Source organism: Anabrus simplex, chromosome 2 (genome assembly GCF_040414725.1).
Source record: "Anabrus simplex isolate iqAnaSimp1 chromosome 2, ASM4041472v1, whole genome shotgun sequence".
In the NCBI taxonomy this organism is placed as follows: Eukaryota; Metazoa; Arthropoda; class Insecta; order Orthoptera; family Tettigoniidae; genus Anabrus; species Anabrus simplex.
Window position 1 is genome coordinate 113,935,797 of NC_090266.1, and position 17,374 is coordinate 113,953,170.

The following is a 17,374-nucleotide window of genomic DNA, read 5'->3' on the forward strand; positions in this document are numbered from 1 at the left end:
CCCGGGCCTCCGGGGTTGGCAGCTAATCACATTAATCGCTACACCACAGAGGCGGTCTATATCTCTTCTTCTGGTCAAATTTTGCCTAATCTATCTCCTCTCACCATTGGATTCAATATTTGTGCCTTCGTAATTCAACCTACCCATTTCACCTTCACCATTCTTCTGTAACATAACATTTCCAAAGCTTCTATTCTCTTTCTTTCTTTCTTTCTTTCTTTCTTTCTTTCTTTCTTTCCTTCTTTCTGAGATAGTTATTGTCCGTGATTTACTTCCATACAATACAACGCTCCAGATGAAAGTCTTCAAGAACTTATTTCTAATTCCAATATTAATGTTGGAAGCAAGCAAATTCATTTTCTTAAGAAATGGGTTCCTTGCTTAAGGCACTTCGTATTTTACGACCTCCCTACTTTTGCAATGGTTAGCTACTGTATTACCCAACTAACAATGTTGAGCCAATTCATTTAAGACTTTATTTCCTAACCTAATATTTCCTGCATCAGGAGACTTGGTTCGACTGCTCTCCATTACATTTGCTTTGGATTTATTTATTTTCATCTTGTACTCATTCTTCAAGCCTGTTTTCATGTCATTCAGCAACTTCTCCTGGCCTTTTGAAGACACAGATAAAATAACAATATAGTCGGCAGATCTCAAAGTTTTATTTCGTTTTCTGGGGCTGTGATTGATTTTACAAGTCTCTGTTTGATTTCCTTTAGCGCTGTTATATATATAAACAGTGAAAAATAAAGGGGACAAACTGCAACTCGTCTCACTCTCTTCTGCACTGCTTCTTCTTCATGTTTCCGAATATTATTTCTGTTATCACAAAGGACGAATTGCTATTGGTGCTATCAAAATAGTAATGGGAAGCAATTAATTCACGTACACCCTCCTGTACTGTTGGACTGTATGTGCAGAATGTTGCGCTCAAATTATCTGTCCAATGGCCATATTCAGCCTATCATAGCTGTAAAGCGAGCGCATGATTTGTGTGATAGGTACCTGCATTGTGGTGTGTTAAGATATTGGGCCACACTGGAACATCAATCACCACGTCTCCGCGTTATGGCTTGGCGTAATGTGCACAGCTAACCGCAACATATGAGAGGTACACTCCCTTCGAGGGTTCTGCAGCACCACAGCGAACGAGGCTTTCAATCCAAGGTCAGGTCTTTCATACTTACCTAGCAGTGTTGCCAACGGCAAACACAAACTAATGATACTATACTGTAATATAAGAATTACTGCAATTTCACGAATATTGCAAATCGCTTATTATTATTATTATTATTATTATTATTATTATTATTATTATTATTATTATTATTATTATTATTATTATTATTATTATTATTATTATTATTATTATTATTTTGCTAGGGGCTTTACGTTGCACCGACACAGATAGGTCTTATGGCGACGATGGGATGGGAAAGGCCTAGGAGTTGGAAGGAAGCGGCCGTGGCTTTAATTAAGGTAGAGCCCCAGCATTTGCCTGGTGTGAAAATGGGAAACCACGGAAAACCATCTTCAGGGCTGCCAATAGTGGGATTCGAACCTACTATCTCCCGGATGCAAGCTCACAGCCGCGCGCCTCTACGCGCACGGATTATTATTATTATTATTATTATTATTATTATTATTATTATTATTATTATTATTATTATTATTATTATTATTATTACACTATTTAGAACAGACGGTAAAGAGAATCAAAGCGGAATTTGGAAAGGTAATCGCTATCCAAGGAGAAAAATTCGAAACCCTTGAGATCTGCCCGTGATATTATTATTTTATCCCAGTCTGCAGAAGATCTATTATTGTTAATATTATTATTACAGCGTTATGCTCACCTTTGGAGCGGGATAGAACGTATTTAGAATATGTTGATTTCTTCTTCTCTCTTCATCTGGGCACTGAACATTTTCCTCTGTTCCTCAGTCCATGATTTATTCGTCCTGGTATTCATTTTCTCAGCAAAATGATGGTTGTTGATTGCTTTCATTTTAATTGGAGTCGATCTTGAATAATTTCCTGTGGGATGTCAATTTTCTGAAGGTCTTGTCTATTTCACTAAGCCACTTGTTCATGACTTTCATTGAGAGAGCAAGGTTGAGCATCCTTTTGGTGAGCTGTCGTTGTTCATTCAGAGAATGTGGCCATAAAACTTCAATCGCCTTTTCCTGATAGTGTCGGTGATCTATTCATAATGCTGATAGAGCTCCCGAAACTTATTATTATTATATCGTCGCTGCACCGGCAAAGCTCTTCCTATCCATTATTTTCCTTAAGACTGGTCACCCCTCCAAGCCAATTTTTGTTGTGCTCATTTTCGTATGCAAATGCGTAAAGTAAATTGAACCTTACTGTACTGCACTGTAGGAATGTATGTTTGCATGACGTATTTACGCACTGCTACAGTATAATACATTTGAGGTTCATTTTCGTTTACCCATCAGCATAGAAAAATGAACAGAATGAAATTTGTTCTGATGGCCTGCATATCCATACGTGGCTGGGAGGCATGACCAGTCTTAAGGAGAATAATGGATAGGAAGAGCATTGTAGGATACGAGGTTTTGCCGGTGCAGCGACAATCTAATAATAATAATAATAATAATAATAATAATAATAATAATAATAATAATAATAATAATAATTGGTGTGGTTCATGTTTGTGGGTTACTGTAGTCACGTCCTAGCTCGTGAACCATGGGCAACGGCTGAGTGGCCTAGTAAGTGGTCCTGAGAGTCGAGATACCAGTTGCTATGGAATGGGAGTGGGCATCTCGGACATATTCTGAGTCATGGCCCTCCTTGTGCTCAGGCGGCTAGGACTATACAATTCACCGGTGGTCCATAACCCGTTAGAGGAGAGATCCTCACTTGGACTATGTGCAAGTAGGGTAGCATCCTGCTTCATGAATTTACCGAGCTCAGAACATTTTAAGCAAGCCTCGGACCTATGGGAGTAACGGAGTCCCACTCCCATTTGACAGGCGAGGGACTCCTTGGAAACAACTTGGCGAACGAAATGGAATTCGATGGGGAGCTATCAATATTAATGGGGCTTATGGAAGAAAGAAGGTAGAACTTGCTGAGTCAGCAAAGAGGATGCATCTGGATGAGCTAGGAGTAAGTGATATTAGGGTAAGGAAAGATAAGGAGGAAGAGATAGGAGATTATAAAGTGTACTTGACGGTGTTAGAAAGGGAAGGGCAGAGTCTGGGGTAGGGCTCTTTATCAGGAATACCATTGCACGCAACATAGTTTCTGTTAGGCACGTAAGTGAGCGAATGATGTGGGTAGATTTGTCAGTGGGAGGAATTAGGACAAGAATTGTGTCCGTGTATTCACCATGTGAGGAGATGAGGATAAAGTTGACAAGTTTTATGAAGCATTGAGTGACATCGTGGTCAGGGTCAACAGCAAGGATAGAATAGTGCTCATGGGCGATTTCAATGCGAGAGTTGGGAATAGAACTGAAGGATACGAAAGGGTGATTGGTAAATGTGGGGAAGATATGGAAGCTAATGGGAATGGGAAGCGTTTGCTGGACTTCTGTGCTAGTATGGGTTTAGCTGTTACGAATACATTCTCCAAGCATAAGGCTATTCACCGCTACACATGGGAGGCTAGGGGTACCAGATCCATAATAGACTATATCTTAACAGACTTTGAATTCAGGAAATATTTTAGGAATGTACGAGTTGTTCGGGGATTTTTCGATGATACAGACCGTTATCTGATCTGTAGTGAACTAAGTATCTCTAGGCCTAGGGTAGAGAAAGTGAAATCTGTCTGCAAACGAATAAGGGTAGAAAATCTCCAGGACGAGGAAATTGGACAGAAGTACATGGATATGATTAGTGAGAAGTTTCGAACAGTAGACAGTAAGCAGGTACAGGACGTAGAAAGTGACTGGGTGGCATACAGGGAGGCTGTAGTAGAAACAGCAAGGGAATGTCTAGGAACAACTGTGTGTAAAGATGGGAAAAGGCGAACATCATGGTGGAATGATGAAGTGAGAGCAGCTTGTAAACGTAAAAAGAAGGCTTATTAGAAACGGCTCCAAACAAGGGCAGAGGCAGACAGGGATTTGTACGTAGATGAAAGAAACAGAGCGAAACAAATAGTTGTTGAATCCAAAAAGAAGTCATGGGAAGATTTTGGTAACAACCTGGAAAGGCTAGGTCAAGCAGCAGGGAAACCTTTCTGGACAGTAATAAAGTATCTTAGGAAGGGAGGAAAAGAAAGAAATGAACAGTGTTTTGAGTAATTCAGGTGAACTCATAATAGATCCCAGAGAATCACTGGAGAGGTGGAGGGAATATTTTGAACATCTTCTCAATGTTAAAGGAAATCATCCTGGTGGTGTTGCGAACAGCCAAGTTCATGGGGAGGAGGAAAATGGTGTTGGTGAAATTATGCTTGAGGAAGTGGAAAGGATGGTAAATAAACTCCATTGTCATAAGGCAGCAGGGATAGATGAAATTAGACCTGAAATGGTGAAGTATAGTGGGAAGGCAGGGATGAAATGGCTTCATAGAGTAGTCAAATTAGCGTGGAGTGTTGGTAAGGTACCTTCAGATTAGACAAAAGCAGTAATTGCACCTATCTATAAGCAAGGGAACAGGAAGGATTGCAACAACTATCGAGGTATCTCATTGATTAGTATACCAGGCAAAGTTTTCACTGGCATCTTGGAAGGGAGGGTGCGATAAGTCGTTGAGAGGAAGTTGGATGAAAACCAGTGTGGTTTCAGACCACAGAGAGGCTGTCAGCATCAGATTTTCAGTATGCGCCAGGTAATTGAAAAATGCTACGAGAGGAATAGGCAGTTGTGTTTATGTTTCGTAGATCTAGAGAAAGCATATGACAGGGTACCGAGGGAAAATATGTTCGCCATACTGGGGAACTATGGAATTAAAGGTAGATTATTAAAATCAATCAAAGGCATTTATGCTGACAATTGGGCTTCACTGAGAATCGATGGTAGAATGTGTTCTTGGTTCAGGGTACTAACAGGGGTTAGACAAGGCTGTAATCTTTCACCTTTGCTGTTCGTAGTTTACATGGATGATCTGCTGAAATGTATAAAATGGCAGGGAGGGATTCAGTTAGGTGGAAATGTAGTAAGCAGTTTGGCCTATGCTGACGACTTGGTTTTATCGGCATATTGTGCCGAAAGCCTGCAGTCTAATATCTTGGAACTTGAAAATAGGTGCAATGAGTATGGTATGAAAATTAGCCTCTCGAAGACTAAATTGATGTCAGTAGCTAAGAAATTCAACAGAATTGAATGTCAGATTGGTGATACAAAGCTAGAACAGGTCGATAATTACAAGTATTTAGGTTGTGTGTTCTCCCAGGATGGTAATATGGTAAGTGAGATTGAATCAAGGTGTCGTAAACCTAACGCAGTGAGCTCGCAGTTGCGATCAACAGTATTCTGTAAGAAGGAAGTCAGCTCCCAGACGAAACTATTTTTACATCGGTCTGTTTTCAGACCTACTTTGCTTTACGGGAATGAAAGATGGGTGGACTCAGGATATCTTATTCATAAATTAGATGTAACAGACATGAAAGTAGCAAAAATGATTGCTGGTACAAACAGGTGGGAACAATGGCAGGAGGGTACTCGGAATGAGGAGATAAAGGCTAATTTAGGAATGAACTCGATGGATGAAGCTGTACGCCTAAACCGGCTTCGGTGGTGGGGTCATGTGAGGCGAATGGAGGAGGATATGTTACCTAGGAGAATAATGGACTCTGCTATGGAGGGTAAGAGAAGTAGAGGTAGACCAAGGCGACGATGGTTAGACTCGGTTTCTAATGATTTAAAGATAAGAGGTGTAGAACTAAATGAGGCCACAACACTAGCTGCAAATCGAGGATTGTGGCGACGTTTAGTAAATTCACAGAGGTTTGCAGACTGAACGCTGAAAGGCATAACATTCTATAATGATAATGTATGTCACGTATCTATGTATGTATGTATGTATGTATGTATGTATGTATGTATGTATGTATGTATGTATGTATAATAATTGGTCCGAATGAATCCGTAAATAATGACTAAAAATATTTGAGAATAATCGTCTAAGTAACAATTGTTGTAAACATTGTAATTGGGACTCATGACCTGTTATGTTCACAATAAATAAATACATAAATAAATAAAGAATACTCTGGTTTTTGGAAAAGTAATTTCATAACGTGTAAATCTTGGTAGACTTGTTAAAAATAAAATTTACCTTGATTGCTTAGCTTTTACAGATGAGCTAGCAATCGTTTCCAACAACGGACAAGGAGGAATCCAATCCATAGAAAGACTTAACGAAATAGTGGTGACATCCGGGCTCGAAATTTCATTTGAAAAGAAGGAATTTAATAAGGATTCGATGATCCACTATTAATGACCAAATTCGGAAAAGTATTCCAAGTAGATAAATTCAAGTATCTAGGCGAAATTATTCAAGTAGTAGGGACAAATCAGGGAGCAAACAAAGAAAGAACTGCTAAACTGCAAAGAGCTTACAAAATTTTCTGGAACAGACAACAAACATCTCTCTCAAAAATGTAATATTACGACACTACAACACAGCCATCAAACCAGACGTACATTATGCAACCAAAACCCTGATAATTGGCAAAATTCACAAATAAAACTGATCCATAAACTAGAGAGGAAAATTACAGAGGAAACCAATGAAAACAAAACGAAATTTAGGAGTTTAGTGGGCAAACATAAATTTGTACTGAAAATTAAAATTAAAAATATAGCGTCGTTGCGAACGTAAAATGTTAAATATTTCAGCTTAGACTTTCGGCTGGAAAAAATTCTATTATTTAAGTTTCAATGTGCGAGTATTTGCAAAGAATTTTCGCTCCTGATAATATATGTGCTGCGGGTCAGTATTTCTGCCACAGCATTTTCACATAGAGCGGTATTTTTTAGGCGCAACAACGATATACAGAGTAGTCGTAAAAACATGTACCGAGTATATAAGGGTTAGAGCGTTGTTCATACTGATCAGTAATTTGATAAAAATGCATCGATATCTCGCTCCTTTGTCATTTTATCAGCTGCTAAAATTAGTCAATGAGATCGCCTCGCGGGGGAATTAAAATGGGCTTAACGATGCAGTGTTGCTAAATCTGCACGTGGTTTGGTCGGACTTGAGAGCCATGTCCAGCAATGAGCATCAAACACTAACACACTCTGGGTTTCAGCCAATGCCACCGTAGCGTGCTTGCTATGGGCCGAGCCTATCAGCATGGAGGCCCTTGTTCAAGTCCCTCTCCTGGAGAAGATTGTCTGTTCTATTGGCTCTCTCAAACTGGTCATAAGCCACGTGGAAATTTAACAACACCGCCTCGCAAAGCCCATCTGGAATCGCCCGCTAAGAGATCTGATTGGCTAACTTAAGCAGCTGATGAAATGACAACGGCACGAGATTTTGACGTAATTTTTCAAATTACCTATCAGTATGACCAACGCTCTAACCCTCATCTACCCAATACACGTTGTTTCCGACCGTCCTGAATAGGTTAGACGGAAGGACACAGAAAGGAACTCAGTGAAGGAATGAAGAGATATTAGAGAAACAGGAAGATTATACTGAATAAGTACTCCTTAGTTGGGCATAATAATAATAATAATAATAATAATAATAATAATAATAATAATAATAATAATAACATTGTTCTTAAAATTAACATTACACATGCAAGTGACCGAGATTATGCACCATGGTTTCTATATTGAAATATACTCTATAAGGCAGAGGACTGCAGGGCTGAGTAGCTCAGTAAAGCGAAGGCCTTTAGAGCCCAAGTTGGTAGGTTCGATCTTGCTCAGTCCGGTGATAGTTAAAGGTACTCATACACGCCTGCATAATGTCAATAGATTCGGCGTGTCCGACATCCTTAAAAATAATTTCTGGGTCCTAAAACCAATTTAAGGAAAAAGAGAGAGGAGAACTTGAGTTGCTTAGCGACTCCAACTGTCAAACTAGTGGTTATGTAGTTTTCTTTGGATCGTTAACTTTTTATCCATTGGCAACTCAAATTTTCTTTCATATTTTCCTGTTTTATGGAGCTGCAATTTACATTTGAATGCCGGGGATGCTTTTATAATTCAACAGTCTCTTTGATGTTTACTATTTTGACCTCTCTTTTGTCCTGCCGACGTTCTAATGCTCTCCACGAATACGAATGAATTGCATTTGTAAGCTCTTCGATTGGTCACTGGCTCAGCTTAGATGTACACACACGCACACACACACACACACACACTATTTTTTATACTTTCGCTTCATTAACTTGCTGATAGGACACTTTCTTTCATGTTTCAAAGCATCAGTCTCAATAGCAGGCCATACAAAGAAAAGCCAGCGCCAATGCAACTCGGCTATTACGCCCCCAATTACAGTTAGAGCCAAGTAGTTATTGACATGAAAATGCTGCGATTGTATCACTTTAGTCGGAAGGAACGACCAAGGCAATTCTGACGGACGTGACAAGGAACATTTCTTTGTTTCAGAAATATTGGGCACGGAAATTAAAACATTGACCTTGGTCCATCTTTGCGTCTATATTTACACATTCTTATTATTCCCTCGTTAGTGACCCCTTTAATAGCATCTACTCAAGATGGTTTCATTTGAAGCCTTGGACTAAACATATGGGGTTGTTTGAAGAAGGAGTCACGTCAATTATATTAGAGTCAAACATAATACTTTAATTATGGAAACTAGCAAGCTTGCTTGATGTTTATAACTGACGTGATAAAAACACAGATATTCACACAAGTTCCTCATAAAGGATTACACAATGAGTGATACAAATTATTTTTGACCGTCAATATGGCATATCGTCCCTGCGCGAGCAGTGCCGCGTATCTGACAATACTCTTCCTATTGCAACCGTTCACTACCACGTCATATGCACGTCATGAGGTGAAAAGGAGCTATGTACAGTGACCCCTTCAAATAACGCTCTCACTTCGCCGACAGAGAAAGAAGATAGCACGCTAAGCGCAGGATATTTAGGTCAGAAGGCAGATTTTATTGCAGTGTGTTAACGCGAGAAATAGAAACTCTCAGCGATTTTCCCGCATATTCACTGGTGCCAACCCACAGTATTCATTTGTTAATGAATAATAATAATTATAATAATAATAATAATAATAATAATAATAATAATAATAATAATAATAATAATAATAAAAAGCTTGGATCTAAGCGACCGATATTTACGAGGAAGGACTAATCTGAATCGGAGTATTTTCGGCTAATTAATGATGCCAATAGATGAAATACATAAGTAGTGCATCCGTCATGACGCACTTCGAACAGGTGTGCGTAATTGCTAACAGATGTTGAGTGTCCAACCACGAGACAGAGACGAGGGGTTCCCTACGACACAGTGGCTTGAGCGGCAATTTATGCTGAAAATCTTACAAGATTACGGGCGATTCAGCGATGCGATCTACACCAAACTAGATCAGTGAAAAGTATAATTCAAGGGCTACAATTTGATTACACACTCGACTCTGAGAAGTCATTCTTAACGCACCGATCTTTCGCATGTAGGCGTGGCTTACCACCTATCAAGGAGACCAGCCAGATTCACTTTATAAAAAACCGCCAAACCAGGCCCACTACTCATTATTCCATTCTGAAGCAGTCTTTATACTTCCGTGGTCGAACGACGTTATTCATAGTGAGCCAAGTGTTGCTCAGACATACTGAAGAATATTACGTGATATTAATTTTAAACTATGTGAGTCAGAGAGAAGTTTATTCCGTGCTCAAATGAGACACGTGTGACATCATTAGTCTGAGGTGTAAAACAGTGATTGTGATGTGCGAATAACAATGCCTGTAATTTCGTATTAACTTATTCAGGGAGTGCAGACTGTTAGAATTAAGAGTGGCTCATGTGTGTAACATTTAAAGATCGGGCAGCGTCTGCTGATTACTCGAACATAGTGAGATGTCGATATGTCCTACCAATGAGTAAAGGCCGTATTTAGGGCAGGCGCAGTGTCGAGAGGCACTAATTAAACTAATAAGAAGTGCTAGTGTAGCCAGGAAATAGTGTCTGAATGAAAGGGTGACGCTCAGATAGATAACGGAAGTTACTAACTGTGACGTGTATAAAGAGGGGAAATAAGTAGCGAGCTACAGAGACTTGATCGTTGCTCCGTTAGTGCACTTGAACCCATGAGTGCTTCTAGCCATATCAGGTTAATTGATGAGGCATTAACCAAATTTCCCACGTGCTTGTATGTACGAGAGGGCTCGTTTAGTCCAAGAGAACCGCGCCGGTGTGCCTGCAATCTTCAGGGAGCATCCAGAACTTCCAACTGCCAGAGACCACAGTTCGAGACGTCATGAACGGGACTCAGAAGTTGACGAACCGGGGATTCTCCGTTAACGAAGCCGCAGTGATTGCAGCTTAAACACCCCAGATGTACCTCTCGATGACAGCCGACTCCAAGCAGAGACGTTAAGTACATTCCATTTACTAAGCAGGAATTTCAGATCCCGTAAAATATAAAAATGTCTGTAGATAAATTTTTTATAGCACGTAAATGATTCAAGGATAAGTGAACACCAGAGGCGTGTTTCGAAGGAAGTGAAGCCTTTTATCAATGGGAGTTTTTATATGGGTTTGTCTGCTGTGATTGGGTAATCACATTTTTTCTCTCTTCCCGTGAAATTACTGCATGAATTAGTTATAAGGCCCTAGTGTTCGTTGTGTGTGAAGCATTTTAGAGATGGATTAATGTTTCAACAAACGTTCTAAGTCACTACAAGTTCCATTAGTCTTTATGAGTCGTCATAATATTTCAAGTTAATTTGTTTTAATGCTTCACAAGTAATGCTGGTATTACTCCTCCTTGTAATATTAAGGGTGCTGACCAGATGATGGCAAAAACGTGACGCGGGGTGCGATCCATGATTTAATTAGTACGCAAGTGTTATGGTGTTAGTTAAATTACCTGGTTACATAGAGTATTTTACATGAATGAGCAATGTGGTTTGAGATACTAGCATGTGAGAGGGAGGTACGATTCGTATGCCAGTTTGAAATGAGAGACCGGAAAGCTGAAAGGAATAAGACGAATATTACAATTATAGTCAGGCTGGAAGAAGCCGGGTCCTTGATAAATGGCATTTGATAATAATAATAATAATAATAATAATAATAATAATAATAATAATAATAATAATAACGTGTGCCTGGACAAGGCGAATGTAATGCGAGGGGAAATTCCGCACAGGGGCTGGAAACGAGAGTGAAAGTAGTTCCTCCCAACTGACGAAGCAGCCGACTGCTCAGTGACATATTTAAGACCCCTTTGTACGAAAGAACATTGAGCCCAGAGAAATGGTTCGTTTGGCTCTCAAGTGTTTGGAACATTCATACAGTAAGTTCACCTCATCTGAACAGTGTATTAAGATTCACATGCAAATTACAGATTACCGCCAGCGTTGTAGACTCGATGTTTTATGAGACGAAGTGACTCCACCCGTTTTTCTTTATAAAATGAGATCGAAGGTAGGGTTTTCAGACGTGTACCCGGAGTCTGAAGAAGATGGGTTCGAGTCCATGTACATTGACGACCATGGATAAATAGAAGGAGACCTGGAAAGGTCGCATCTTTTAAGTGCGGTCTTGTGTGTGAAGTGTATTATTTGTTGTTATAATTTAAGGTGGTTGTTATTTTAATTTTATATGTTATTTCTATGTGCCTGTATTAATCGATGGTGTTATAGTCTTACAGGAAACCAACGTTGCTTGGGTCCGCCTTGCGATATATTAGAGTAAGACATCCTGAAGAAACATGCTTATGCGATATTGTAGTAATTCATTAAGGTAGGCAGGTAAAATCTAATATGCGCATACGGCGATATGATTTTCATGAATATGGGAATGTGCGTAACTGTGTTTCATGAAAGATAATGAATGATTGCGTTCATTTCGGGAGGGGTGTCATCGCAGTGGATATATTTAACTTATGTTTGTTGTGCAGTGATGTAACAGATATACTACTATTGGATATCGGTAATATGAAAAGGGACGCCATTTCAACAGTACTGAGTGTAACTTCCTAGATGCGTGTTTATAAGATGATTTGGAAGTGTCATATGATAGTCAGATATGATACAGACTGACGGGACATGAAGACCTTCTTCGGATAATTGATTTATTGTGTGTAACCAGATGGCATTGTCTCGTGTATTTATTATTACCCTTGTGACTCTATCAGTTAATTAAAATTTTATGTTTGTGATTGGGAACAAAAATCTTCTCATTTATCAGTTAGCGTATTCCTCTCATGTTATAGAACACCCTACTTGCAATATATTTAAAGTAAGTGCCCATTTTTTATCGAACAGACCATTAAGCAGTATTGCTCTTGAGCTTAGATGTGGAGACAGTGAAATTAGGGAGGATGGGACTTCGATGTCCGGGATGGACTTCCGAAGCTTCTCATCCAGCACATTTCCTCTTAAATATTTATTTGGGAAACTTAGTTACATTAATGATGCCCTGAGGAGCCCGGGACACGTGCACTATCAATTATTTTTCTTAAGATTTGGTCAAGCCTCCCAGCCACATATGGATATGCAGTCCATCGGATCAATTTTCGTTTTAGTCATTTTCCTATGCGAAAGTCTAAAGGAAAATGAACCTTAAATGCATTATACTGTAGGATTCCGTAAATACACCATGAAAAGTACATTCCTACAGCGTGGTACGGTAAGGTTCATTTTCCTATGCCAATACGTAAAGGAGAATGAACCTCATTGTACCGTACTTTAGGAATGTATAATTTCATGAAGTATTTACGCTCCCACAGTATAATGCATTTAAGGTTTATTTTTCCTTTACAGTTTAGCAGACGAAATAAACACAAAGGAAATTGTTCTGATGGACATTGTGTGGCTGGGAGGCGTCACAAGTCTTAAGGAGGATAATGGGTAAGAAGAACATTGCGAGATTCGAGGTTTTGCTCCCGCACCGTCGATATGAGCGTTAGAGCTTTGGTCATACTGACAGGTAATCTGAAAAGGAAATACGTAGATATCTCACACCGTTATAATTTTATCGCTTGCTGAATTTAACCAATGAGATCTCTTCGCGTGAGAATTCAAATGGCCTTTACAAGGCGGTGTTGTTAAATCTGCACATGGTTTGGTCGGGCTTGAGATCCAGGTCAAGAAATGAGCATCAAACACTAATACACCATGGGTTTCAGCCAATGCCGCTGTAGTGTGCTTGCTATGAGGCGAGCCTATCAGTAGGTAGCTCCTAATTTAAGTCTCTCCCCTGTAGAAGTGTATTTTTTCTATTGGCGCCGGTCATATGCCACGCTCAGATTTAGCAACACCGCCTTGCAAAGCCCAGCTAAGTCACCCGCGAAACGATCTGATTGGTTAACATCAGCAGCTGATAAAATGACAACGGCGTGAGGTATCTAATTATTGTGTCCAATTAGGTATCTGCATGGCCAACCCTCTAACGCTCATATATTAGGTTCACGTTGTTCCAACTACCCTGTATAAACTACAGTTAATATTGCGGTACATATATCTAAACTATATTCTAATTTTATCTAATCTAATCTCCTATAATATTAGTTTAGAATATCAAAGTGTTTTTCTAAAACCTATATTAATATGGTGAAAAACACACGACAAGTAACAAGACAGAAAAAATGAAGGAATTCACGTACAAGCATTATATCGTCGCTTCACCAGTAAAACGTTGTATCCCACAATACTCTTCCTATCCATTATTCTCCTTAAGACTGGTCACGCCTCCCAGCCACATATGGATACGCAGTCCATCAGAACAATGTCCGTTGTGTTCGTTTTCCAATGTCGACGATTAAACGAAAATGAACCTTACATGCATTGTACACTAGGAGTGCGTAAATACGTAATGCAAACGTACATTCCTACAGTACGGTGCTGTAAGGTTCATTTTCCTTTACACATGGGCATAGGAAAATGAACACAACAAAATTTGTTCTGATGGACTGCATATCCATACGTGGCTGGGAGGAGTGACCAGTCTTAAGGAGAATAATTGATAGGAAGAGCTTTGTGGAATACAACCTTTTACCGGTCGAGCGACGATATTATAAAACTTCACCTTACAAAACATAATTCTTAGGTTTCCCTATTTTTATGAACTCATACAATTGCGCGATGAAATTCAGTTAGAATCTCGCACATCGGTAGACTGAAGTCAAGGTCATTATTTTTCTGAATGGCACTGTTGAAGATACTACAGAGCCTCTTACTCTAAGGATGAATGAACCAATCGATTCCGTCAAAATGATGAACACACGAGAATGGCAAACACTACAGTAAACTCTTTTGTTGTTGCATTGTTCGTCTTCAGAAACTTCTGCTGGGCAAGAATGGATTACTATTAATTTAACTGACGATATTCAGAAATCTCTCCACAAGCTACGTTGAAAACTGACAAAAGTTTAGAAACTACGAAATAGCTTTAGAGGGCCGTTGTTCTGGAGCAAAGTGTTGAAAAATTTTTGACGAACATCGGGATTTGGATACAAATACTTCACTCTCAGGACGAGTGTGTTGATTGATTCTGCTAAAACGAGAGAGACTCAGTGAGCTCCTTTGTGCTTTTTCTCTTTTCTTTCCTGAGGTTGTTGGATCTCTTGGCTATGTTCAAGCTTCACTGGGAATCAAAAGCAAGAGAGTTCCTGTTCCAGTTATAAACTTCAAGATGACACTGGAGTTCGGTCCAGGGGCACTCGGGATAGAAGTGCTAAGCCGCTTTGTGGACATGACAATCAATCAATCAATCAATCAATCAATCAATCAATCAATCAATCAATCAATCAATCAATCAATCAATCAATCAATCAATCAATCAATCAATCAATCAATCAATCGATCGATCGATCAATCAATCAATCAATTCAATCAATAAATCAATCAATCAACCAATCAACCAATCAATCAATCAAATTACTTATACTCAAAACAATAATCAAAACTCTTGGCTACTGGAAGTGTCCGCTCATTTCTCTATTGCCACCGTCGATACTTATATTTAACGGAAATAATTGCATATCTATACATGTTCGATGCTTGGCTGAATGGTCAACGTTGAGGCCTTCGGTTTAGAGGGTCCCGGGTTCGATTCCCGGTCGGGCCTGGGATTTTAATCGCCTTTGAATAATTCTTCTGACCCGGGACTGGGTGTTTGTGTTTGTCCCAGCACTTTCTCCTTCATATTCAGACAACACACTACACTACCAACCACCACAAAAATACGCAATAGTGATTACATCTCTCCATATAGTGTTGGCGTCAGGAAGGGCTTCCGGTCGTAAAACAGGGCCAAATCCTACATGTGTGACACAGTTCGTACCCGCGACCCCACAGGTGTGGGAAAAACGGTATAAAAAGAGGAAGAAGAATTGCATATCTATACAACAGTAACAGGCAAGCAACGCCTACTTAACGCACACCACTTTACCACCCAACTGGCTCTGAATTTTCTGGTCGGTCTCATACCATACAGAAATGGCAGCTAATTATCAATAATAGAATTATGTCTACCAGAAATATACACAATTGCTTAGTATTTTTTCGTTCTGCCTTTCAAGAATAATCTTGTTCATTGCGGTCGTCGCCCCGTATTCATTATATACAGTATATCTTACTCATTTGTATCTTAGTGTTGAAAATTCTTTGAGCATTGAATCCTATTCTTCGGCAGTTATACAGCTCTTCTGGTGAATAAGTCACACAACTCTTTTCTTTGCTATTTCTTTTATTTCGCTCTATTCAGACAGGTCTTCTGACAACGACGAAGAAGACGGGGTTCATTGCCTTAACTAAGGTACAACAGCTTCAGCATTTACCAGGTGTGAAAATGGGAAACCACTAAAAGCCATCTTCAGATGCCAACAGCGGTGTTCAAACCCACTATCCCCCCAAAAGCAAACTAACGGATACGTGTCCCAAACCGTGTAAACAACTCGCCTGATCACAAAACTCTGCGTATTACTTTACATCATCTTCATGGCCACACGAATGAGGACGACTTTTTATTCTTACCCATCATTTTGTGGGCGTACATCTTCTGTACCTGGGCATAATGGTGTGAGCTTATATGTACTGCAATTCCTTAGACACATTATGAAAGAGTATCGTTTTTATTGGAAAAATGCAATAGGGTTTATTAATGCTAATATGAACAGTAAAGTAATGTCCATTGAAGATACAAAAAAGAACGTAGAAATCACCCTAAAAATAAAAACAAAATCTGTATTGAAAACAATAAGATCATCAACATTACGAAAATAAAACTTACTGTGAGTTTCATGTTGCTATTTAACTTAAGCCCTACCGCTATGCCTCTTGATTTGAAGTTTTATGTAAAATCGAACTCCTGAGCCGTATGTGTGAAATGTGTTTAGGACCTAAGTGCTTTGAAAATAATACTGTCTCTTATGTTTTACGTAATATAGGGATGTTATTTACTGAATAAAACCATTAGGGTCAATAACTGGAAAAATCACATTTACTTAATACCTGTCTTACTTCAGGCAAAATCCCAATTAAATGGAAAGATGCACTCATTGTGCCTGTCCCAAAAATCTCTCCTGCAAGCAATGCATCTGACTACCGACCTGTCTGCATCCTCACAGCACTTTCTAAGGTTCTGGAGAAGATAATGCATAAACAAATTGTTAAATACTTGGAAAAACATTCTGTACTTGATCCCTTACAGTCTGGTTTTAAGAAAGGACACAGTACTGCAACTACATTAATCAAAATCACGGATGACATTAGACGGGCTATGGACGAACGAAAATTGACTATACTTATCCTTCTAGACTTTAGCAGTGCATTTGACACTGTAAATATAGACATACTGTTAGCTAAGTTACAAAAACTTCACATGGCTCATTCTGCTATTCAGCTCTTGGGCTCATACCTCAAAAACAGACGACAGCAAGTTGTATCAAACATGAAGACTACAGAATGGAGGACTAAGCTGTCTGGCGTTCCCCAAGGGTCTATTCTTGGACCTCTTTTATTCTTGATCTATATTAATGACATTTCTTCTCATCGGAACGACTGCAACTATCATCTTTATGCCGACGATCTTCAGATATACTCACACTTTAAGGTCCCTGACATTGACAAAGCAATCCACCATATGAACTCGACTTTATATTCAATTAGCTCGTATGCTAAAGATAACTGCCTATTAATTAACCCGAAGAAAACGCAAGCAATCATAATAGGACAATCTAGACTTTTAAATACGCTAAACATCATACAGCAGCCTA